The sequence below is a fragment of the Triturus cristatus genome, chromosome 4_1, assembly GCF_964204655.1.
Source record: "Triturus cristatus chromosome 4_1, aTriCri1.1, whole genome shotgun sequence".
NCBI classification, from domain to species: domain Eukaryota; kingdom Metazoa; phylum Chordata; class Amphibia; order Caudata; family Salamandridae; genus Triturus; species Triturus cristatus.
The window spans coordinates 788,445,770-788,470,576 of NC_140585.1; the positions used below are offsets into that span (position 1 = coordinate 788,445,770).

At 41.4% G+C, this 24,807-nt stretch overlaps 1 protein-coding gene and 1 long non-coding RNA gene across 3 annotated transcripts in view; one reads left to right on the forward strand and one right to left on the reverse strand.

Moving 5' to 3' along the window:
• The window catches only part of LOC146855532 (uncharacterized), a 552,836-nt gene extending 546,944 nt beyond the window's left edge, over positions 1 to 5,892 (forward strand). For both annotated transcript variants that reach the window (XR_014981334.1, XR_014981335.1), the window contains one exon: positions 5,309 to 5,892. This is a non-coding gene — a long non-coding RNA (uncharacterized LOC146855532). The remainder of the gene's footprint in view (positions 1 to 5,308) is intronic.
• SLC38A1 (solute carrier family 38 member 1) overlaps positions 1 to 24,807 on the reverse strand; it is a 408,924-nt gene that overhangs the window by 303,264 nt on the left and 80,853 nt on the right. The gene's annotated exons all lie outside the window — the stretch shown is intronic.

The window sequence follows — 24,807 nt, forward strand, 5'->3', positions numbered from 1 at the left end:
ATATTTAATGACATTATTTATTTCTTAAGACGTTTTAGAATTACATTTTGCTCCTTCGCAGTTGCTTCGGGGTGCTTTTGTTTAAAACAAAATAAGGCTAATAAACTTCAGCCGGGCCACCTTCAGTTCTTGGCATACAAACAGCGCATGAAATTTGTCTTAAAGCCCTAGGGGCCCGATTCACAGAACTAACTTAAGACAAAATCCTAAACTTACTACCATATTCGTATTCACAGAAGACACTTACTCATTTTGGTATTCACAAAAGACACTTACTCACTTCGGTATTCACAGAAGTTAGGAGTCCTAACTTTAGGACTCCTAAATGCTTTCTGTGAATACCGAAAGTCTTAAAATTAGGATTTTTCTCAGTTAGGACTCCTAACTTTACTACTACTAAACTGAGAAAAATCCTAATTTTAAGGCTTTCGGTATTTACAGAAGGCATTTAGGAGTCCTGAAGTTAGGAGTCCTAAGTTTACTACTACTAAATTGAGAAAAATCCTAATTTTAAGACTTTCGGTAGTCAGAGAAGGCATTTAGGAGTCCTAAAGTTAGGAGTCCTAACTATACTACTACTAAACTGAGAAAAATCCTAATTTTAAGGCTTTCGGTATTCACATAAGGCATTTAGGAGTCCTAAAGTTAGGAGTCCTAACTTTACTACTACTAAATTGAGAAAAATCCTAATTTTAAGACTTTCGTTATTCACAGAAGGCATTTAGGAGTCCTAAAGTTAGGAGTCCTAACTATACTACCACTAAACTGCGAAAAATCCTAATTTTAAGACTTTCGGTATTCACAGAAGGCATTTAGGAGTCCTAAAGTTAGGACTCCTAACTTCTGTGAATACCGAAATGAGTAAGTGCCTTCTGTGAATACCAAAATGAGTAAGTGCCTTCTGTGAATACCAAAATGGTAGTAAGTTTAGGATTTTGTCTTAAGTTAGTTCTGTGAATCGGGCCCCTAGTTTTCAAATAGGGCATACTCTGGTATTTTCCTCCTAATTTAACCCAGTTCTATAATTCACTAACAATGAGAGGCACCTGCACTAACTGTTAAATTAAATCTGTGAACATGTGAGTCCAACAGTGACTTTAAGTTTAACTACATATTTTTAGTCGAAATCCTGGAAATTGTGTTGAATCCTGTTGATGGTTCTGAAGTACAACGCATTCTACACGGACTTCTTACAATGGGATTGAAAGCGTGGCACCAATATCTTTTTTTTGGTCTGCTAATTTCAATTGATGAAATGCCTGCACTTGTAAATTATTAAACTGTGAATTTAGATGACAAGTACTCCGGGCCGGCTTTAGGGCAGTGCGACTGGTGTGGCCGCACTGGGCGCTAACCTGTAGAGGGGGTGCCAAACTTAGGGGGGGGGCTCTGTGTTTAGCATTAACTTAGGATAGGAGAGATGAGGGGCACTTATGCCCGGTGATAGTGAGAGAATCCGAGGAGGTGGTCATGGGGTTGGGGGCGCTAAAATATTATTATCGCACCGGGCGCCACCAAGTACTCTGCAGTTCTATAGACAGAATATGACATAAGGAATCTGGTTGAGTATGTATTAGCCATAACCATGTTCTTTTCAGTTTGGCAAAACCTTTCATAGGAACGTTTGACAATCCAATCTGCAATATTTGTTATTTGGTTATTGTTATTATTAGAACAATATATAGAGTTTATCAGCAAGAAATATTGTAGATCGCAAACAGTTTTGTAGTACATAGATCAAGATATATACAGTTCCATGGACAACATTAACAGGATAGTGTTACTTGTGCTTGTAAGCAAGTGGTGACACATGACTTTGCATACATCACATACATCACAAGACATATCATAAATTAGTACATCTTACTATGCTTATTTTTATATGAGTTCTTGGTCGAAGTGCAGGGGGAATACATGGGATTGTAGTGAATGATTATTCAACATTTACTTCTTGTATGAGAAAGTTTTCAGAGCAATCTTAACAGTGGGGAAAGGAGACGGAGTGCACGTCAGTGGGTAGAGAGCTCCAGTGGTGAGGTCCATGGAACTCAAATGACTGAAACTTTAGGGCTGTGAGGAGAGGTTTACACCGACTTTGTTTTTAGTCTTATTCCTATCCTATTCCTTTCCCTTAATGAAGATTCACCTAGAGGATAGGAGGTCATTTTAATCCACTTACCACTGTAATCATCCAGACAGTTTCCCTCCTGGTGGAGGTTATGATGTCACTTGGAGAACAGGAAACTCAAGTGACAGACCCTATGATGACACTATCCACCAAACCACACTAAGCGGAGATTATATACACTACAAACTGTGAACGTGTGGTTGAGGGTCTCCGAGACAATATTTCTGAGACTTTGGTATTGAGACCTTTGCGCCTCACTACAGGCAGCCCAGTTCATTGCAGTATGTGCGGTATCTCATCGTACCGCAAGTATCACACTAAAAGGTTTTGTGAGAAAGAGCGACAGGTTAATCCTGCTGATATTTATCGGGGTAAAATGTTTGGTATGGATTGGATCATGCAGGTTTTGAGTGGTAAGCACCACAGTCCTCATGTTACTCCCCAACAACTAGTAATTAAGTGATATTAATCGACCCCAATAAGTTCCAACCCAGTGGAGCCTGATTTTTTCAGGTCCGATGAACATGACACCATTTACTGGGCCGCATGCAATGAGAACCTTAGGCTTGTAGTTTCTGATGGGCCCTAATACGGAGGTTAGCAGGCCCACTGGAATTATGTTTTTATTTTAGTCACAGAGAAAGGCAACATCTTAGTGTGAAACTCTGGGAAAAAAATATGCCGAACACCGAATCCTGCATGTTATTTCCATTCAAGGCTAGAAGGAACACCCCACTTAAGCAGCTTAAAAGGGAGCTGGGCACCATGGGCTGGTGAAATGGGTCCCACTAAACATGAATTAGTTATTTATGGGCCTCTACTGTCTGCAGATCTAGTAACAAAGTGCTCATAAATAGTACTGTTAGGCAATCAATGGCAGAAATGTGGAAGGTAGGCAGAAATGCATAGCATAGGCTAAAGAGAAAAGAAAAAGACGAAATTATGAATTTAAGGGAAAAAACAGTGACAAATAGAAAAACAGAAAAAGTAAGTATTGGAGAAAGGTGCTAAATAATGAATGGTACTATTGCTATATGCAGAATAAGCTTGTCTCCCCTAACCACCAACACAAACTGCTCCAATTTAAATTTCTACACAGGGCATACATTACCTCCAGTACATTGCCAAAATAGACCACACCAGATCTTCCAGTTGCATGAAGTGCAAACACGCCCTAAGCTGAATTTGCACATCTTACATGGACTTGTCCACATATAGGGGTTTATTGGAGTACGATATTTGAATGTCTCTCCCAAATGGTAAATGTCACACTTTATCCTGACCCCCTGTTAGCGCTTATGGGCTACGTTACAGGCATCCCTGAACTGATTCATAGATACACAGCCATTGCATTGCTGATGGCCAAGACAGATGTAGTGTTGCACTGGGAATGTGACACTCGTCCCACCACTAAGGCATGGCTTAACAGTCTGGTTATTGTGATTACACCAGTAAAGTGTATGCCATGCTGCAACCCCCTACATTACGACTGAACGATATTTGGCAGCTCCTTAGGGACTATCTATTAACCCCTTCAGCGCGGTGCGGATTACCGCGCAGTGCTGAAGGTTCTATTGCGCGGGCGGGGCCATGACAGAGCGGTTCGGTCATACGCACAGCGCAACCGATGCGCATGACGGAACCGCTCCGTCATGCGCATCGAAGGGGTTAACAACTGACACCGACTAACACTGCTAATCTCATCCAATACAGCTTAAGTCCATTACCACTAGACTCTATAACTATGAAGGCTCCTCTTGATATCACTGTTTCGCTCAAGGTGTGTGCTCCGCCATCGAATGATATACTTTGTTTGATGTAGCTGCTGCTCTTATCAATCTCTTGCTCCCTCCAGGCCTTCAATAATGGACTGACATATGACTTGCCCATGTATACGGGCTCTTGTTTTCTTTATTGTACTATTTCTTGAAAATCTATAAATACATTTTTTGAAAAATAAACCAACAAGCCTGCATTTGAAAGAGTAAACTGCAGGGAATAACACAAGCATTGCCTTTCTGCAATGAACTGCAGGCGGCAAGAAACACCCTATCCTCCTCATCATTTAAAAGCTGTAAAAAACGTAAGCCACTTTCCTCTGTTCAAATCTGCATTTTCTTTTTAAAGGAATTAAAAATTGCATAGTATAAATAGCATAAAATAAGAAAAAGAAAAAAAGTGCAGAAGGGACTGTTTGGAGGCGTCCTCACACAGACATGTGCGTATTGAGGTACCAGTGTGACGGGCCAATGTGAAAAGAGCAAATATATCTGACCGTCCCTGTTCTAAAACTGAATAATTATGATCTTTCCCATTGACCGTGTGTCAATCACAGATAAGGGTCCGGGCCAAGTTTCATATTTAGGTGGGCATAGCTTTTTGTAGTAGGTTTTCCTAACTCTATTTCATACCTATATAGCTGCCTACTTTCCAAAACTGGATTTAATCATTTATTGTTCGCGATTCATACTGAGGTCAGATTGTCAAATAGGTAAGATTACCCTAAGCCTGTGAGGGCTTTACAAACATACGTAAACAAAGGTATGCTGATTCTTTTGTCGCAAGAACAACAGTCTCTGATGATGTTATGGCTTAATCACACTCCGAGGTTAAGCCGTATTGATAGCCCCAAAGATATTAGGGCCAAGTTCATGCAATCTTCAGTATATGGGAGCCCCAGTTCTTCGTGGCACATGCAATGTGAGGTGGAATGGGGCACCAAGAGCAGCAACCTACAGAAGCAATACTCTTTAGCCTGAATGGGTGTGCAGGTGCTGGAGCGGGTTATGCAAAATTTTGTATACCCACCCCATTTTGCATGTCGTTTTATTAATTAGATGAATTAATTAATTATAATCGTACTAATGGTTTGGAATGATGTGAGAATAATTAACCAACCTCATTAATGACCGAAATACACGTGGGATTTGCATCTGCATGGCCTAATTAATTACGTGAATTAAATTCCGTACGCATACTAATGATAGATAAATAGAATGTTGCATGATATATGTTGCTTTAGTGATGTAATTGTGATTCGTGCTTTATTTTGTAAGTATAACCCGCAATGTGTTTTGCTTTTGCTAGATAAATACACACACATATGGGTATTAGCGAGGGAATAACATTTAATTAGTCATTTCTATGTATTAATTACGTTTTTGTGTTTCTTTGCTTAAGTTGACCATTTTGACCCGCCGAAAGATGGCTGACTTTGGTGCCTAACCCGACTGCCAACGCTGAACAAGGCTTGGGTGAAGTGCGCCTGCGCTGATAACAGATACACAGTGGCCTGGACCTGACCCCAGATGAACATGTACCCTTCAAGGTTGCTCTGGGATACAAGCCAGCTTTTCTGAATGAACAATAATAATGCTACTATAAATCGGATAATTCAAGAACAATGACATCAGAGACTTTAGTTGATGAGAATCCTGTCAGACGATTCCAATGGATCAATCAGAACATTTGAAGACCCGTTTTTGATACAAATTGTCAATGATTTTTACTATAAAAACCCATAGAATAGAGAGGTGGGGGTCGCTTCTTCGATTTCCTGATGATATGCTGACGGAGAGGACGGTGACACAGCAGGACAGCTGTTAGCCAGAATCTTTGACGGACTGAATTTAATGCCCAAATCTTGATGAACTCAACCTGTTAAATTGATGGGCATAGATTTGCGAGACTGCCAGATTTTACATAGAGGACGACTTTAGCCGGAATAGGTCAATATGAATGGCAACTTGATCAAATGAATGATTTAATCTGCAATATTAATATAAATTTGGATTTGAACATCTACAGAAATGAGTTGGGTTGTTTATTCATAGAAATGTGTTAATGTAAAGGTTAATTAGAGTATTAGTATTTCACTTAAACTACAACTAACAGATCCGTCCCGGTTAGGAGGATAATACCAAATTTGGAATATAGGGCCTAATGAGTATTAGAAGGGTTTGTAGGTGTGTTGCTCATTAGGGTAAAGTGGTATCATCCTCCCTCATTATCCAGCACTTGGAAGGATAAATCGCCTCTTGCACGGACTAATGGTAAGTGTGCGTTGGTGTTATGGGCCCCACCAGCGGATGTATGGATAGTGTGCGTGTGTGAGATCTTTTGGTCCGTGGCAGTAGAGAGGGATTTTGCACTCCGCGCTGCATCAGTTTTTTCTGGTAGCAGAATGATTGTTTGTTATTGTTTGGTTTAGTGATTATTGCTTGTACATTGCTTATTGATTTTGGTTATTGATTGGTGTTGATTTATGTACTAACACTCTATGTTGAGTTACGTTGAGTTATACGTTGTCGGTACGGCTTCTGGGATGTAGGAAGTCGGAAGTTTGTAACGGTTCCGTAGGAGAGCAGAGGTAAGCGCTGCTCTCGGAAAAGACGGAATTGTTGTTGCCCTGTAGGTACACAGGGGAAACGTGTGACAAGTGAAGTTGCACGGCGCATTGTCTGGGTTCGATTTGGTGACATCGTCGTGTGTTGCCATTAGAGACGTTTTCTGTGTGAGAGAAGAGTGTATGATAGCAAAGGTTACCTGTGAAATTCTGGTCTTAGGTACCAGGGATCCAACTGGCATTCCGATAACGCTAATCACTGGAAAGGTAATAGGTACTCTCTGAGCTTGTTAGAAGGACAAAGGAGAGGTAAGCGCTGCTTTGTTAACGTATGTCATAATTCTGTAGTAGGACAGACTGTTCGCTGTTTTCGGGAATGACAGGATTCTGTGTGAATGTACTACATTTTCTGGTGTGAACGAGTGTGAATGCAAAGGCATTTGGGTTGATTGCGAAACTCTAGGTTTATTTCTCAGGAAAAGTGGGTCTCCAACTATGTGTGTTAAAAACTAGAGAAACAATTAGCTAATGCTTGTTAGAAGGGTGAAGTAGAGGGATGTGCTACTTTATCAACGGAAGTAATGATTCCGTAGTAGGACAGAGGTAAGCGCTGCTCTCGGGAAAGACGGAATTCTCGTGAGAAAGGTCTTTTGCTGTTCTTTGGTTAGCGAAGCGGACAATGGAGATGTTTCTATGTTGTTACTAACAGAAGTGTAGAAAATTGAAACAAAAACTTACTGAGCGGATTTGTAAAGGAGGGGTAGACAGAAGCAGGAGCAGGATCTGCCGCAGCGGCTGCTGGCGTCAGAACGATTGGACAGTCGGTCAGAACTGTGAAACGCCCCGGATTGGTGCGTTAGTGTACGCCGCGCTAGGATTGGAGAAGAAACAGGGTGACGTAGACGCTCCTTACTGGTGCGTTAGTGTGAGTCGCGCTAGGATTCGAGGACTGTGACAGTGACGTGGACGCTTTGAATTGGTGCGTTAGTGTGAAGTCGCGCTGTGATTGAATAGATTAGCGGTACAGTTGTAAAGAGGGACTAGCATTGTGCGTAAGACAAGAAAATGTATTACGACCCACCAGAAAAGGAGAAAAAGACCTGGTTAGGGAGAATTAAGAAGTGGTTTAAGAAAGACAAACCAGTTAAGACTAGGGAAGGACAGTTACTTCCTCCACCGAAAACTCCTACATCCTTCATGATTAAGAAATATGGGTATCATACTTGTATTTGGTTGGATAACTGGGTGAGATACACCAAGGATGACGGAGTATTAGCTTTCCCAGAGCATGGTTGATTTCATTTGGCTGTTTTAAGAAACTTGAGAGAAAGGATGATGAATTTTGAACCAAGACCTAGACCGACACAGTTTGAGGCTTTGTCAGAATGGGAAGACGAAATGCATGAACGAGAAAGACAAAGAAGTGGTAGAGGATATAGGTACTGGTTTGGAAGGCCATACAGACACGAAACGCATAGTGATCGAATGAAAAGATGGAGAGATGCAGGCATGACTGAGGGTGTGTTCCCTGTAAGAACTGTAGGAGAGAATGAAGGTCGAAAGTGTACGGAAAAGAGGCATAATTTGGAGTCGAGAGGGTATGGAGCGAATGAGTCTGAGGATGATGTTCTTGATGATATGTTTTATAAAAATCCATCACCGTATAGATCAGAACCAGAAATGTTAACTCCAAGTGCCCCAATGAGAGAAACAGTGCGAATTATAAAATCGGAACCAGAATCCCTAAGCTTGAGTAAAAACAGTGGTACCGGGGAAGTAGAAAAGAGATCAGAAGGAAGAACAGATGGAGAAAATTCAGTAGAATTAGCAAAAACAACTCTGGAATTAACTGAGAAAATAGGAGAATTGACCAAGAATCTAGAAGCAGTAACTGTTCCAGTAACAATAGGTCCAGTAATGCCTATTTTTGAAAAACAGAAGGACAGTGAGCATTGTTTGACAGTCCCTTACAGAAATAGTAACCCTGTAGAACAACCAAGAGTGAGACAGAATGAGAATCCATGGAGGCAAACTATGAGTGTAATGGAACCGAATTTTACCAATAATCCATTTGTAGATCAGAATTGTGCAGAGAGACGCATGACAATAATAGAGACAGTGTCAGAAACACAAAATGATTTTGGAAACTGAAGTGTAGAAAAACCAGTAGGACCATCAACAGACGAGTTAAGTGAATGGTTAAGAAGCTTGCAGAAGAAAGACAAAGAATCTCAATCAATTGATGTGGCCAAGTGTGACGGAGCGGGAGCAGCGGAACTCAAAGACGTTAGGGAATGGTGGATACACGTACCGTTTTCACCCCCTCTTGTCCCCCCACAGCAGGGAGAGTGGCTTCCGTCACCTGAACTTGAGAGGCGAATATACCCGGAAGGCGAGGAGCCCTTTAACTGGATTCCTGACGAGGCCTCGGAAACGCCCCGGAGTGACGTCACGGCGCAGGCAACGTCAAAAGGAAGGGAGAACCAGCAATGGACGGACGGCGATTCCCAGAGGAGCAGCGGTGACGAAAGGAGAGCAGGAGAAGAGGCGAGCGGAGGCAGAGGAAGAGCGGAGAGAAGAGGTTGCGAGGAAGACGGACGAGGAAGCAGAGAACCAGACGGCGGACGGCCAGGAGGCTCCGGATCCCGCAAAGCGCCCCGCCACGCTCCCTGGGGAGGAGCGTGGCTAGGACAGGTACGTGATCGAGTAGTGGGTTAGATGGCCCGAGGGGAGAAGCCGACTACTTAGCCTGTATGGTCCTTGTTCCCCCCCTTCTTTTTGGTTTAAATGCACGATTCACACCCTTGTTGCCTACATGAGTGAAACGCACTTCTACACCATTTTAGGGGTTTTCCTCACACCCGGTCCTGGTCCTAGGGAAACATAGCTCTGAACGGTAACCTGACACGACCCTTTGTTTGTTTCCTTTTTTCTGGGGCCACACCTTCCCGAGTGGAGATTCCTTACGCATACCGACGGCGACCCAAAGCCCAAGGGGACAGAGAAGCAATCTGGAGGGGGACCGTATCTGGAGCCGGACAAGAGAAACGGCGTCCAAAGGAAAGAGAAAGACTGGAAAAACGTTTAAGGAAGAGCTATATCTCAATAAAACCTCACTTACCAAATACCCGAGTACCGTCTATCCCTGACCAGTCGTCACACCAAGCTACGAATGGTATTGGAAGAGTTAATTGTAGGGACTATCCCGACAGAAAAATTGAAAACCTATCAGGATGAAGAATTATTATTTTTGTGCAAAAGTGCAACCTGGAGAGCGAAAAACTTGCATGAAAGGTTAGAAGAAGTAGCAAATGAAATGGGTATTGATATGGTAAAGGTAAAAGCTTTACAGAAACCTTATCGAGTAGAATTCACTGAAAAGGACATTGAGAACATGAACACCACAGGATGAATAAGTCAAATTAAGGACATAATCATTTTGCTGAGAAAATGGGGAGACGTGGATAAATGGAGAAGCAGGTGGTATAGAAAACGCGATGATGCCTCAGATAAGACATTTACAGCCTTTCCTGTAAGAGAAAAGGAGAAGGTAGTGACTGAGTGCCCTATGAGAGAGATTCCAGGAGGAGGATATGTACATGTTCCATGGACAAGACAGGATATTTTGTCATTTACGAATGACTTCCCTCGACTACGCGAAAAGCCCGTCGAGTGGTACAGACATGTAGACAGATTTGTAAAATTGTCAAAGGTACTATGGATTGATTTGAATAGTCTGTTTGATATAATAGTACCAGCAGACCTATGGTCAGAGTGTAAATTAATGATAAATTGGCCAACCAAGGAATACCCTAGGGATCCTAAAACAGGAGCACCAGACCCTGAGGTAATGAAGAAGTATGAGCAGGTTATGGTATTTTAGAAAAATAAAGTGCCCCCTAAAGAAACAGACTGGGTAAAAATTGATCGAACACACCAGGAAAGTAAAGAGTCAGTACGTGCATACTATGAAAGGCTAATACAAGCTTTTAAGCAGTTTAGCGGAGACGAGAATCTGAGTGAAAAGGATTTGAGTCATTTTGTATACAGATTTGTATATGGTTTACGACCAGAAATTGGTGATATGATTAAACAGCATACGGTAGATTGGTAAAACAAGAAAATAGATGAAGTATTGAGACATGCTAAATACTTCAGTGATGAAATTGAAGCAAAACAGCGAAATTTAAAGGAGAAGGCAATGTGGGCACAGGTAAAGGTAGCGGAAAGACAGGAAGCTCAATTGATGGAACAAGCAGGGACCAAGCCAAAATTTAATAATGGGAAGTACAAAGGGAACATTGAAGAAGCTAAAAAGAAATTTCCGTGTCATAATTGCGGCAGGATAGGGCATTGGAAATCCGAGTGTAAGTTTCCTCCGAGTACTAACAATGAAAATCCATCATTGAACCCACAGGTGCAGCATGAGGTGAGTGGTCAACTGCAGCAACAGCAGCAAGTTGTTCCCCCACAGAATCAGGTGCCAAAGCCGCCTTTTCCACAGAGCAGAAACACACGGAAGTATAGTAGTGAATCGGGATTCTACAATGAAGAACAGGTAAATAAACTGCCGCGCGCTAGCGCTGTCTCGCAGTATTGGCTGCAACGCGATGAGAGTGACGCAGAAGAGAGCTATTGACGGTGCCGAAGGGAGGAAGAAGAGTGCATACTTGGCGCAACTCTAGAAGTAGACCAGACAGGACCTTTTGTAGATAGGAGGGTTAATGATGAAAATATTACTTTCCTAGTGGATACTGGTGCTACTCGATCAACTGTTAGATCAGCTGATGTTAAGAATCTTCCTCTCTCGCATGAAACGATCCAAGTAGTTGGTGTGTCCAACAGGCAAATTAAGACCTATCCTACAGAACCAGTGAAAGTTAGCATAGGGGAATTTTCAGAAATGCACCGATTTGTGGTGTGTGACACCAGTCCTGTGAATTTATTAGGTAGGACCTGTTGTGCAAAATGAATTGCACTATATTTTGTACTCCGGATGGAATAGCTTTTGAAACGCAAGATGATGATGTATTGTATAAGATGACCCTAGCTAACAGAGAAAGTGAAGATACTGAAACATATGCTTTATTCAATCCTGATGAATTACCAAAGGAACTGAGAAACTCTGTAAAATCAGAGGTTTGGGATTTCACTGGAGAAGATGTAGGATTAATGAGAAATATAGATCCAGTTAAAATAACTGTAAAAGAAGGAGTAACGTATCCAAATGTTCCACAGTACAGATTGACACCTGAAATAATTGAAGGTGTAACTCCTATAATAGAGAAAATGATCGGACAAGGAATCGTGAGAGAAATAATGAGTAGTCCATGTAATTCACCGATAATGGGACTGAAAAAGCCTAATGGGAAATTCAGGATAGTGCAAGATTTGAGAAAGGTGAACAAAATTGTGGTATCATGTTGTCCCATTGTACCAAATCCATCAGTGATTTTGTATCAGATTCCCTATGATGCAGAATGGTACACAGTAGTTGATCTGTGTCATACTTTCTTTTCCATCCCATTGCACCATGACAGTCAGCAAATTTTTGCATTTCGGTTTGGTGAGCGTATTTTGGCATGGTGCTGAATCCCACAGGGGTATACAGTGAGCCCCTCAATATTCAATCAGTTGTTAAAAAGATCTTTGGAGAGTCTAGAAATGCCAGAAAATTCTGTACTGGTACAATATATTGACGACATTTTGGTGGCGTCAAAAACACGTGAAGCCTGTGGGGTAGATACAATAGCCTTACCGAATCATTTGGCAGATGGAGGACTTAAAGTGTCACCTGCAAAACTACAGTTTTGTAAAAAGGAAGTGCAGTATCTGGGACACAACATTGAGAAAGGACTAAGGAAAATAACCATAGACAGTATCAGAATAATAAAAGGAATGAGAGCTCCTATGACTCAAAGAGAAGTAAGAATGTTTTTGGGAATGGTAGGGTACTGCCGTCAGTGGATAGGGAACTTCTCCTTGATTGCAAAGCCTTTGGTGCGATTGACAAGAGGTGATGTAAAAGACCCCCTTGAATTAAGCAGAGAAGAATTGGCAGCATTTAGACAATTGAGAGATGGTTTGTGTGAAGCACCTGCATTGGGTATGCCTGACTATGAGAAAGAATTTGAGTTGTATTGCAGTGAGAGAAATGGATGTGCACTTTCTGTGTTGACCCAGAAACATGGAAAATTGAGAAGACCAATTGCATATTTTTCATCAATGCTAGATCCAGTAGCTGTAGGTTTACCTGGATGTCTGAAAGCAGTGGCTGCAACATGTCGAAGTTTGGAGCAGAGTGAAGGAATTGTGATGGGATATCCATTGAAGGTGTTTGTGCCCCATGATGTAGCAATTCTGCTTACCAGGAGTCGTACTCAGTATATGACACACAGTCGGCTGACTAAGTATGAAAAGGTCATATTAGGAGCAACTAATGTGAGTCTTGCAAGATGTGTGAATGTGAATCCAGCAACATTGTTGCCTGATAATGAGATTGTGGAGGTAAGAGATGAAGTTGATCATGATTGCCTGGATGTACTTGATTTTTGTACCAAACCACGACCAGACATAAAAGATGTACCTTTGCCAGAAAGTGATTTTGTGATGTTCGTTGATGGGTCATGTTTGAGAACAAATGAAGGAGTGCTGAGTGCAGCGTATGCAGTATGCACAGTTGCAGCAGTAATTGAAGCCTCATATTTGAAAGGCGTGAAATCAGACCAGGTAGCTGAACTTGTGGCTTTGACTAGAGCATGCAAGATTGGGAAGAGTGTGAGAGTGACTGTGATAACTGACAGCCAGTATGGCTTCGGAGTCGTCCACGACTTTGGCCAACTATAGCTGCAAAGAGGTTTCCTGACCTCGAGTGGAACTCCCATTAAGAATGCAGAAGTGGTTGGAAAGTTGCTTGAGGCGATACAGCTGCCTAAACAATTGGCTGTTGTAAAATGTGCTGCACATAGTCAAGGTGGTGATTACATTGCCACCGGGAACAGGTACGCCAATGACATGGCGCAGTATTGTGCACGAAATCAGAGTTTGGTCAATCGGGCTAAGGAAAGAGAAATTTCTTCTTGCTCATTGATGTTCACTAACATTGTGGGAACTTGGGAAGAGGTAAAACAATTGCAGGATGAGGCAGGAGATGAGGAAATGAGACAGTGGGTAAAAGCAGGATGTGCCCCAAGGGAAAAGGATCATGTGTGGGTCTATAGAGATGGAAGACCAGTTATGCCTGATAGCATGATGTCTACCATGGCACGAATGTATCATGGCCAGGGACATATTGGACGGGATGCTATGATCAGGTCATTTAAACAGACCTGGTACAATGTAAAATTCAGACTTGTGGCAGAAAGTCTTTGTCAGAGATGCTTAATATGTCAGCAGTACAATCCTGGCAGGAAGACAGTAGTGAGTCTGGGAACAATAGATCGAGAAGGAGGGCCTCTCACCAGAATGCAGGTATATTTCATTGAGATGCCTCCCTGTAACAGATTGAGGTATGTTTTGGTAGTGGTCTGCCTATTCTCCAGGTGGGTGGAAGCATTCCCAACAAGAAGAGATGATGGGTTGACAGTAGCCAAGCTACTGTTGAGAGAATTCATCCCCAGGTTCGGGTTCCCAGTGACAATTGAATCAGACCGAGGAGGACATTTCCATAATGAGATTGTAGGATTAATTTGTGAAGCATTGAATGTACAACAAAAACTACATTGTGCCTACCGACCTGAGGCTTCTGGTGTGGTTGAACAGATGAATGGTACTATTAAAAATAGAATAGGGAAAATGTGTTTGGCCACAGGTATGAAATGGCCTGATGTCTTGCCTCTAGTACTCATGACAATTAGGGACATTCCAGACAGAACCACAGGATTGAGTCCTCATGAAATAATCATGGGACGTGCAATGAGACATGTGTTTATACCAGTCAACAAGCTGATGACAATTTCTGATGACATGGTGTTGGAATACTGTAAAGGCCTGGCTGACGCAGTTTATTCTGTGTTTCATCAGGTTGGACCAGATGCCACCACACTTGAAAAGAAGCAAGCCCATGATCTAAGCCCAGGTGATTGGGTAAGGATAAAAGTCCACAGAAGAAGAAATTGTCTGGTTCCAAGGTGGGGAAAACCACGACAAGTCATTTTGACCACGACCACAGCTGTGAAGTGTGCTGGACTGAAAAACTGGATCCATGCCAGTCATACCTTGAGAATTCCAAATCCAGTGGACAGCACAGGAAAATAATACTTTGATGAATCAGAATCAAGCACTGAATCAGATGACGAAGGGTCAAAGACTCAAGGAAACTCTGAAAGGGGGGAAACAGAACAAAGATCAGCTTTAGTCCCTAGAAGTATCGCTCTGAGAAGAGGATTGCAGATTTCCGAATCTAGCGATTCTGGAAACGAGCAAGAAGTGCAGGGTTCCAAGAAGGAACACAGGAAGAAAAGAGGAAAGAGTACTGAAGACGCAACAAAAGAAATTCGTGAAAAGGAAGTACCAGATGAGAGACTGAGAGAAATTCCACCTGAAATAACAAATCTAAGTGAACAAGGGACAGGTACAGAGAGAGAGGGACAGATTTCTGCGGAAGACCCCCGAGGAGGTGTAGGGAACTGCAACATCAAGTTAGGTGAAGGGACAAGTAGCCAGCAGGAAGATTGCGTGCCGGAGACCCGAGGAGGGACAGAAGTAGGGAAAACAAAACAAGTGGTGGAAGAAGAAGTCGCTGAAAAGACAAAGCAAGTTGAGACAGAGTCTGAAGAGAGTGAAAATGAAATACCTGAAGGTCGAGTTCTAAGAAAGAGAGCTTGGAGAAATGAAAAGAATGACAAAGGAAGTAAAGTAAAAAGAGTTGCAAGAGATGATGTTTGGCCCAATAAAATAAGGAAACTGAGATACAGACTGACATGAGTGAATTCACCGAGAGCTGAACAGGTGAATGAAGTGACAAGTCAAGAAAAATCAAAAAAAGACGAATTAACTGAAGTCAAAGAGAGTAGAAGAACAAAGAAACCTAACCAGAAGTATAAGTCACCAGAATGGACGTACGTGGCTCTGCTTGAACAGGGAGAAGAGGCAGATAGTCAAGGAAATCCAGAGGAGACTGTACTGAAAGTGGTTGAGGATGAAATAGAATCGGAAATCCCGAGAGTTCTCTTGTCCGACATTGGAGAAGAAGAAACGGAAGTTCAGGAAAATCCATATTTGGAAGACGAGAGGAGAGTGAAGAACGATGAGATGCCAAACTGAATAAGTTAAGAAAACTATTGATGAAGAAAACAAGATATTGAATTAAAAATAGTGACTGGTAGAACCAAATAGGTGTTAGAACCTTAGGTTAGAAAGACTAGTTGTGAAGTAGAAGAGGCTAAGTCAAAAGACACGGTCCATTTTAACAAGATGGCCAACATAGAAAGTAGTAAAGGTAGATGTACGTTCATGAAAAGATGGTGTAAAATGTGTTGTTGTTGCACAGGATTATTAATGCTTTTATGGAGCATCCTTGCTCTTGTCATTTCTTTTAAAGCTACTATAGACACATTAGAAGGGCATAGTGAGAACAAAACTAATATAGGGAAAATTCCAAAGGAAGTTCCAACTAGAATAGATACAAATTATTTGCATAAAGACAGGTCAATAACAGATTTTTCTAATAATGTGTTTTCAAAATTATTGTATGAATATGTAAAGACAATGGACGTACGGGACTGCTACGTATGTATGCAGTTACCTGCATCTGTTTCTGAGGGAGTGACATATCATCACCTTCCAGCAACGTATGGTATAACATGTAGTGTAATAGCTAGTTTGTTTTATGAGACAGGGAAATTAGAATATTATTTTTCAGCTGTAGATAACATTTTTGCGCAAGTGCCTTCTTATAATAAATTGAACAAAGTAAAGCCTGCTAAGGTATTAGGTGAATTCTTTTTAGAAACTAAGGAACTAACATTAGAGTATATTTTTAGAAACAATTTAACATGCAGTTTGAAGAAGGAGAAAAAGACATTCCTAGACATGGTTGAGGAAAGGAGATTGAAAATGCAAAGGAAAGCAGCAGAAGGGAAAGTGGAGAAAACAATCTGGGATATAGAGAAAGAAAAACATTTGAAAGGAGAAGCTAGTCCAACTATAGCTTTAGATTGGCCTCAGAATGGGAAATTTTGCATTCGAAGGAATCAAACGGCGTATGATAATTATTTTCTAGGTAATAGTGAGTGCCATGATACATATCGAATCACGGGTGGATGGGGATTCAAAGGTGGAAGAGATCCAGTCTTTCCTGGATTATATTTTATTTGTGGGAACAGGGCATATTATCGTTTGCCAGACCATTGGTATGGCACATGTTATGTAGGCCTGGTCTTTCCAAAAATCTTTCATATGGATAGAGGAGAAGATGGTGTACATAGCTTAAGTAATCATTTAGCTAGGACCAAGAGAGAATCTTGGGCAGAAATTGTAGGTGATATTTTTCAAGCATTGATACCAACAGTGGGAATAACTCTGAATGCAAACAAAATTAGAAAATTGTCAACAGTAGTGGATCGCTTGTCAACAAGCACCGCTGGAGGATTTTTATTGGTTAATACTGAGATGGTTTCCATGCGTTCTATGGTGATGCAAAATTGACTTGCCCTTGATATTTTATTAGCAAAAGAGGGTGGAGTCTGTGGAATGCTGAAAGTTCAACATTGTTGTACTTACATTCCTGACGAAAGCAAAGATCTGAAAACTTATATTAAAAATATTACTGAATTGCATGATGAACTTGCACCATTGGAGGTTGAAGGTGTTTGGGATAGAATTGGAAAGAAAATAGCTGCTATTAAGAATTTCTTAGTGAAAATAGGTAGTACTCTTATAGGTAAGATATTATTCCCATTAACTTGTGTAATCTGCATAGTTTTAATGATAAGATTATGTTGTATCTGCTGTAGAAACAAGAAAAATAAGAAAAGAATAAAAAGTGAAAATACAAAAAGAAAAGATAAGAAACAAGATAGAGATTTGGAAGAGATAACATTAGAAGAATGGAAGGAGAGTATGTATAAAACTGCAAAAAGAGAAGAAATGGGTGAAACTGAATTATGATGAAGAGCAAGAAAACATTTTAAAGATTCCGTAAAGACAGAACAAAATTTTGGGTGGTGTGGTGATAAAATCACCAAAGGGGGGATTGCTGGAGCGGGTTATGCAAAATTTTGTATACCCACCCCATTTTGCATGTCGTTTTATTAATTAGATTAATTAATTAATTATAATCGTACTAATGGTTTGGAGTGATGTGAGAATAATTGATCCAACCTCATTAATGACCGAAATACACGTGGGATTTGCATCTGCATGGCCTAATTAATTACGCAAATAATATTCCGTACGCATACTAATGATAGATAAATAGAATGTTGCATGATATATGTTGCTTTAGTGATGTAATTGTGATTCGTGCTTTATTTTGTAAGTATAACCCGCAATGAGTGTTGCTTTTGCTAGATAAATACACACACATATGGGTATTAGCGAGGGAATAACATTTAATTAGTCATTTCTATGTATTAATTACATTTTTGTGTTTCTTTGCTTAAGTTGACCATTTTGACCCGCCGAAAGATGGCTGACTTTGGTGCCCAACCCGACTGCCAACACTGAACAAGGCTTGGGTGAAGTGCGCCTGCGCTGATAACAGATACACAGTGGCCTGGACCTGACCCCAGATGAACATGTACCCTTCAAGGTTGCTCTGGGAAACAAGCCAGCTTTTCTGAATGAACAATAATAATGCTACTAAAAACCGGATAATTCAAGAACAATGACATCAGAGACTGTAGTTGATGAGAATCCTGTCAGACGATTCCAATGGACCAATCAGAACATTTGAAGACCCGTTTTTGATACAAATTGTCAATGATTTTTACTATAAAAACCCATAGAATAGAGAGGTGGGGGTCGCTTCTTCGATTTCCTGATGATATGCTGACGGAGAGGACGGTGACACTGCAGGACAGCTGTTAGCCAGAATCTTTGACGGACTGAATTTAATGCCCAAATCTTGATGAACTCAACCTGTTAAATTGATGGGCATAGATTTGCAAGACTGCCAGATTTGACATAGAGGACGACTTTAGCCAGAATAGGTAAATATGAATGGCAACTTGATCAAATGAATGATTTAATCTGCAATATTAATATAAATTTGGATTTGAACATCTACAGAAATGAGTTGGGTTGTTTATTCATTGAAATGTGTTAATGTAAAGGTTAACTAGAGTATTAGTATTTCACTTAAACTACAACTAACAGATCCGTTCCGGTTAGGAGGATAATACCAAATGTGGAATATAGGGCCTAATGAGTATTAGAAGGGTTTGTAGGTGTGTTGCTCATTAGGGTAAAGTGGTATCATCCTCCCTCATTATCCAGCGATTGGAAGGATAAAACGCCTCTCGCACGGACTAATGGTAAGTGTGCGTTGGTGTTATGGGCCCCCCCAGCGGATGTATGGATAGTGTGCGTGTGTGAGATCTTTTGGTCCGTGGCAGTAGAGAGGGATTTTTCACTCCGCGCTGCATCACAGGTATAGTTACCCCATATCCCAGCACTGTATACTGGAGTTAGAACACATTGAGTTCTATAGATTTCGAGAAGGGGTATAATTGTCCTCCCACCTGTAGGGTGAGGCATGTTAAAAAAGTGCACCCACCCATTGGATGAGCTTGATTTGAAAGTTTAAGACATTAGTCCACCATGCTCCATATTATTTCAAGATAACCCCAAGATAGAGAAAGTTGTTTGTTCTGTCCAACCTGTTATTGCTAAATACAATGGGAATGGATACTCAGCCATTTAGGGTCACAGGCCATAATATGTGTTTTTGTAAAATTTGTGGCCAGGTTGAGAGTCGGCATAAACTGAGTAAACAAACTGAGCAAAAGCATCACAAAGAGTTGGGGGTGCGGGCCATCAGGACTTCATTACCCACATAAAACAATGCAGGAGTAGGGGCTCTATTTATCAATGGGACATCTGAATGGGCAGTAATTAAACCTGAATTTAATTTGTTATATTTAAAATAAAAAGAAGAGGGGCAAGGACAAATCCCTGATGTATGCCCCGCTGTAAGTGAACAAGAACTGACAAATCACCTCTGGGACCAAACCTGACCCTGGCAAGCAAATCATATAGCACCACTAAAAAGTGCACCACTGCCACATCTAATCCCAGCTCGAGAAGGATTAACCACAGCTTAGTGTGGTTCACCATGTCTAAAGTGGACAACAAGTCAATGAATGCTAGGTACAGTGCCAGTATCTCTTGTCAATCATAAAGCCCATTACGGTACTCAGTGTTTGTTTTCCTTGCTTTACAGTTAGGGAACGTAATATATTGGTCAAAATCAGCAAAGTATAGACCTAGTCGGACACTTGCTTTGTTAGTAGTTTTATAAGTGCATAAAAGATTAAGTCCCTTTTCAACAGATGCAATCCTACGCCGTCTTCCTCCTGTAACTTCCTGCTGCTGTACAGACCTCCACCTAGCAATGCAACAGTCCCAGACACACTTCTAGACACAGTTTCAAACTTTTAACACTGCACTCCAACCTATGTGTTCTGGGTGACCTAAACATTTGGTTTGACCAACCCAATATGCCCCATCCAAAACGATCATCGCTGGCCTAGATGCACTGAACCTGCATCAGATCGTCCACAAACCCACACACATCGCTGGACACATCCTAATTGTCATTTTTGCTAATACAGAACTAGTTACCTTTGAAACAATGACTTCTGCCACATGGTCAGACCACCATTTGCTTGATTTCCAACATAATACAACACTAAGCGACAAACCTAAAACCACCTTTCGTGCATCCACCTATCGACTATGGAACAAACTCAATTTGGAACACTTAGAAACACAACTAACATCCAGTACAGATCTAGACACAATAAACTCTGTTTAAAAACTATATGAGTGGCTACAGGAATCTTTTGATATCCTGATACCACTAAAACCACACAACAGAACAAAAAAAGCAAGCACCTTGGAGAAAAACAGAGATAAAAGAGATCAAACATCAAATTAAAAAGCTGCAACGTGCCTGGCACAAAACAAACACCAATCAAGACAAAATTTGCCTACAGAAAATTAACAGAGTATACAAGTCAGCTACCAAAAAAGCTAAGAAAAGATACTATTCGGAAAAAATTCAAATTGCTAAATGTGTAAAAAATGAATTCTATAAAATTCTAAATGGATTTCGGGAACCAAATTGCCTAGACACAGCTCATCCCATTACTCAAGATTTCACAGACAAACTGGAAAATCATTACACGGCCAAAGCAGACATGTTAGACTCATTTAAAACAAAGGCAAAGCACCAGCCCTGACCCTTTTCTAAAACAACAATCCATGAATACTCTAACCCAGCCTCTCCGTTCCTTCCAATACCTTTCACATGATGAATTTATGGACCTGGTCAAAGCAAGCAGGCCTGCCGGCAGCCCGTCTGACCCAAGTCCACTGCAAACCTTCAAGACAATTCTTTTAACAACCTCTGCTGCCACTCCAGTAAGCAGAATCATCAACAAATCCTTACCTACCAGAATTTTTCCAGAACTCATAACGTCATACATAAGCCCATTACTGAAGAAAACAAACTTGGACTCGCTGAACCCTGACAACTATAGACCGATTACAAATGGACCTTTGCTGAGCAAACTGATAGAAAGAGCAGCATTCGCCACCATTCATTGAAGATAATACCATACTTTCAGACTTCCAAATGGAATTCCGTCCCGGAAGAGGCACAGGCCCTTGTTGCCATCTAGGATGACCTTAAGAACACAGTTGACTGTAATGGGGTTGCTGCGCTACTTCTCTTGGAACTCTCGACTGCCTTTGACACAGTTGACCATGACGCACACTGATACAAAGACTCTACGAAGCTGGCTTAGTGGGGACCGCTCTAGATTGGCTCACATCCTTCCTTCGCAACAGAACTTACGTCATCCATACTCCCCTTTCTGACCCAAACCGTTCTTCATAAAAACAAGGGTCCCTCAAGGATCTATCATCTCGCCCATGTTTTCAACATCTACATGATGTCATTATCGGCACTGATCAATCATTTTCACCTCACGTGCTATAACTATGCAGATGCCATGCAAATACTCCTTCAAATAGAAGACGCCAAAGCCAATGGAAAGTTGCCAATTTTCAGTTGTCTCAGAGCCGATCAGTGGATGAAGTGGAGCCATCTCAAACTTAATGCTTCCAAAGCGGAAATACTCACATGTGGCGATTGGAAACATTATGACCCGCTCGCCGCCTGACGGTCTGGAAACACCGCCTAAAGTATTTAAGGGAGAAAGAAACCTCGGAATAACCATGGACTCCAAGCTATCAATGAATACCCAAAAGGACAAACTAGCCAGATCAAGCTTTGTTACTATAAAAACTCTGCAACAATCTTCCCCCATTTGGGATTTCCACACAAGGTCCAAGCTACCATCTCCATTGTTCGGTCCAAACTCGAACACGCCAATAGCCTCTACCATGGATCACCTTTAATGACCATGAAAAGACTACAATGGATTCAGAACTTGGCTGCCAGACTACTCCTAGATATAAAATTGCAAGACCACACCGCCCTGCCTTGAAAGCCCTACATTGGTTACCGGTTGCCAGAAGATCCACGTTCAAGCTGCTTTGTATCACCCACAAAGTGATACATGGAACAGGACCGCTCTTCATCAGGAATAAAATCACCAAACACATTCAACAAAAGAACCTCCGCTCTAGAGTGGCACCTCTCCTCAAAACCATGACGTACAAGGAAAAAACCATGAGTGGCACGTCCTTCTCTGTTCAAGCAGCCAAACTATGGAACTCTTTACCCCCAAACATAAGATCCATGGATAACCACCTTATCTTCAGAAGAATACTCAAGAATTGGCTCTTCCCCACATAACCACCATACGTAAACAGAAATATACAGCATATCTCTATGTATATAAGACTATAGATATGTACCTAAATCTATGTATTGCTTTGTACAAACGTGTAGAATAATTATGCTTTTAAAAAATATAGATATTCATCACTTCTGATTAACAAATATAGATATTACTGACAGGTACATTATTCTATGTTTTTCACATGTATATAAGTGACTGCATAAATAAGTAAATCTTTTATCATAACTATTTATCTACAATTGCTTAGCTATTGAATTACAAAAAAAAAATTCTAAGTCCAACAACACTTGAATGTTGGAGTTTATTGACTGCATCTTTAATCGATATATACTACCTTCCTTTATGCATCTTTATACCTTCCATGTACTTATGGATCTATATATTTATCAATTTTCTTCTAATTCAGCCTATCCAATGCACTACCCTATTTCTCACCCTATACGACTCTCAATATATCCTCTCCCTCAACTCTCTGACTCATCTCAAACCTTTTTCTACTACTCTTTCCAATGCTATTGGAGCTGCAAAGAACCCTGCCAGGAAAAAGGACTGCGTGTTGCTGCAAGAACTGACACCCTGCTGGACTGCTGCTCTGGAAGAACTATTTTTCTGCTCTGCTTTGATGCCCTGATCCCTGATACCCTCTGCCCTGCTGAAGAAATGACTGGACCCCTCTCACTTGAACCCAGAGTGACTCCAAGAGCATGCTGACTTGCCCCCTGTTCTGAACTCTCAGGGACATTACAAACTTCCAGCAACCCTGCTACAGCACCTGGGCTCTGCCACCTGTGAGTCCCTGCCATGTCAAGGGGTGACAATCCAGTCCTGGGCCCTTGTAAGTAAAGTTTTTAGTGCTACAATTCTCAAAGATGGTGCGTTGTCGCGGTCGCGCAAATCAGAACCAGTGCAGTTCACCCAACGATGACCCATCACCATCTCCGGCTCTGCCCAATGATCAAGTCTCTTGCACTGCATGGCTCAATGACAACGTATCGCCCATCTTCTGTGCTGCTCGATGACAAAGCTGTCCGCATGTGCGCGGCTAGATGAAGACGCATCGACTATGATTCCTTGGGATCGATGGCGACTGATGGCCTCCCTGCTTCTCGAATCTCATCCTCGACGTCAACACAGCCCCCTAAAGTTACTGTTTTCAGCAGGCCAAGGCTGATCCCTGTGTCCGACCCGTACTCCATCGCAATCGGCCTGAACTTTTGGATTTGCCACTGACAAGTGCGACAAGCTATCCCAGTTGGTGCTTTAGGACTCTAATCACTATATTTTCCTTAATTCTTTAAAAAATAATAACTCCAGTTCTACTTATTGGATTTTTGTCATTTTGGTCTTGTATTATTTATAAAATTGTTATCTATTTTTCTAACCCGGTGTGGAGTCTTTTTGTGGTGTTTTCACTGTGATGCTGTGTGTTGTGTTGCACAAATACTTTACACATTGTATCTTTAGCTAAACCTGACTGCTCTGTGCCAAGCTACTGAGAAGGTGAGCACAGGTTATCTTTAAGTGTGTATCTAGATTACCCTAACTAGGATTGTGGTCCCTACTTGGACAAGGTGCAAACCTTTGCCAACTAGAGACCGGATTTCCAACAGTACCCCTGGTGGAGAGTCTCCTACGGTCTCACTACCACTACTTGGTAGTCTAAGTTGATTAACTGTGGCACATAAAGAAGTGTCATTCTCAACTCTTCATTGACCTTTACTGGGATCGAAAGGAACTTTCTCTTATAAAGTTTTCATCTCTTGGAGGAGGGTGGAACTTCTACTTTAATTTCCATTGAAAGCAATAGTTCTATATCCAAATGTCCAGATGAAGGCTCAGGAACTGGATTTCAACACCTCACTAACATTTTAATGCACTTTACCTGTCTCAGTCAGAGATCAACATTTCACAGTAGCAATTTTCCTTGGTCAGTACAACAACATTTAACCAAAGTTCCTGAGCCCCATCTGCCGGTCTGCTGGCCTGTCAGTGTCACACATTGACCCTTTCAAACAAGAGCACTACACATCTCACTAGAGAACACTCTTGTTGCTGGGATGATGGCCAGCACACATTCTAAGGATGTTTGTCCAGCCTCTATTGTGAAGCCTTTCTGTCAGAGGTCCCTACCTTTTGTTCTTCACCTAATTAGTCCGCCTCATAGTCATGGCTTATACCGCAACTCACTGAAGGATGGCCTCATGCCACCACAGTGGAGACTGGCAACTTTAAAATGTTCACTTTTATGTCTAGATGTGCTCCTTGTTCCCTCTAGGGGTATACATGGGGAACCTTCCTATTATAAGATAAGCTCTCTGACAATGTTTTGCATCCCTTTA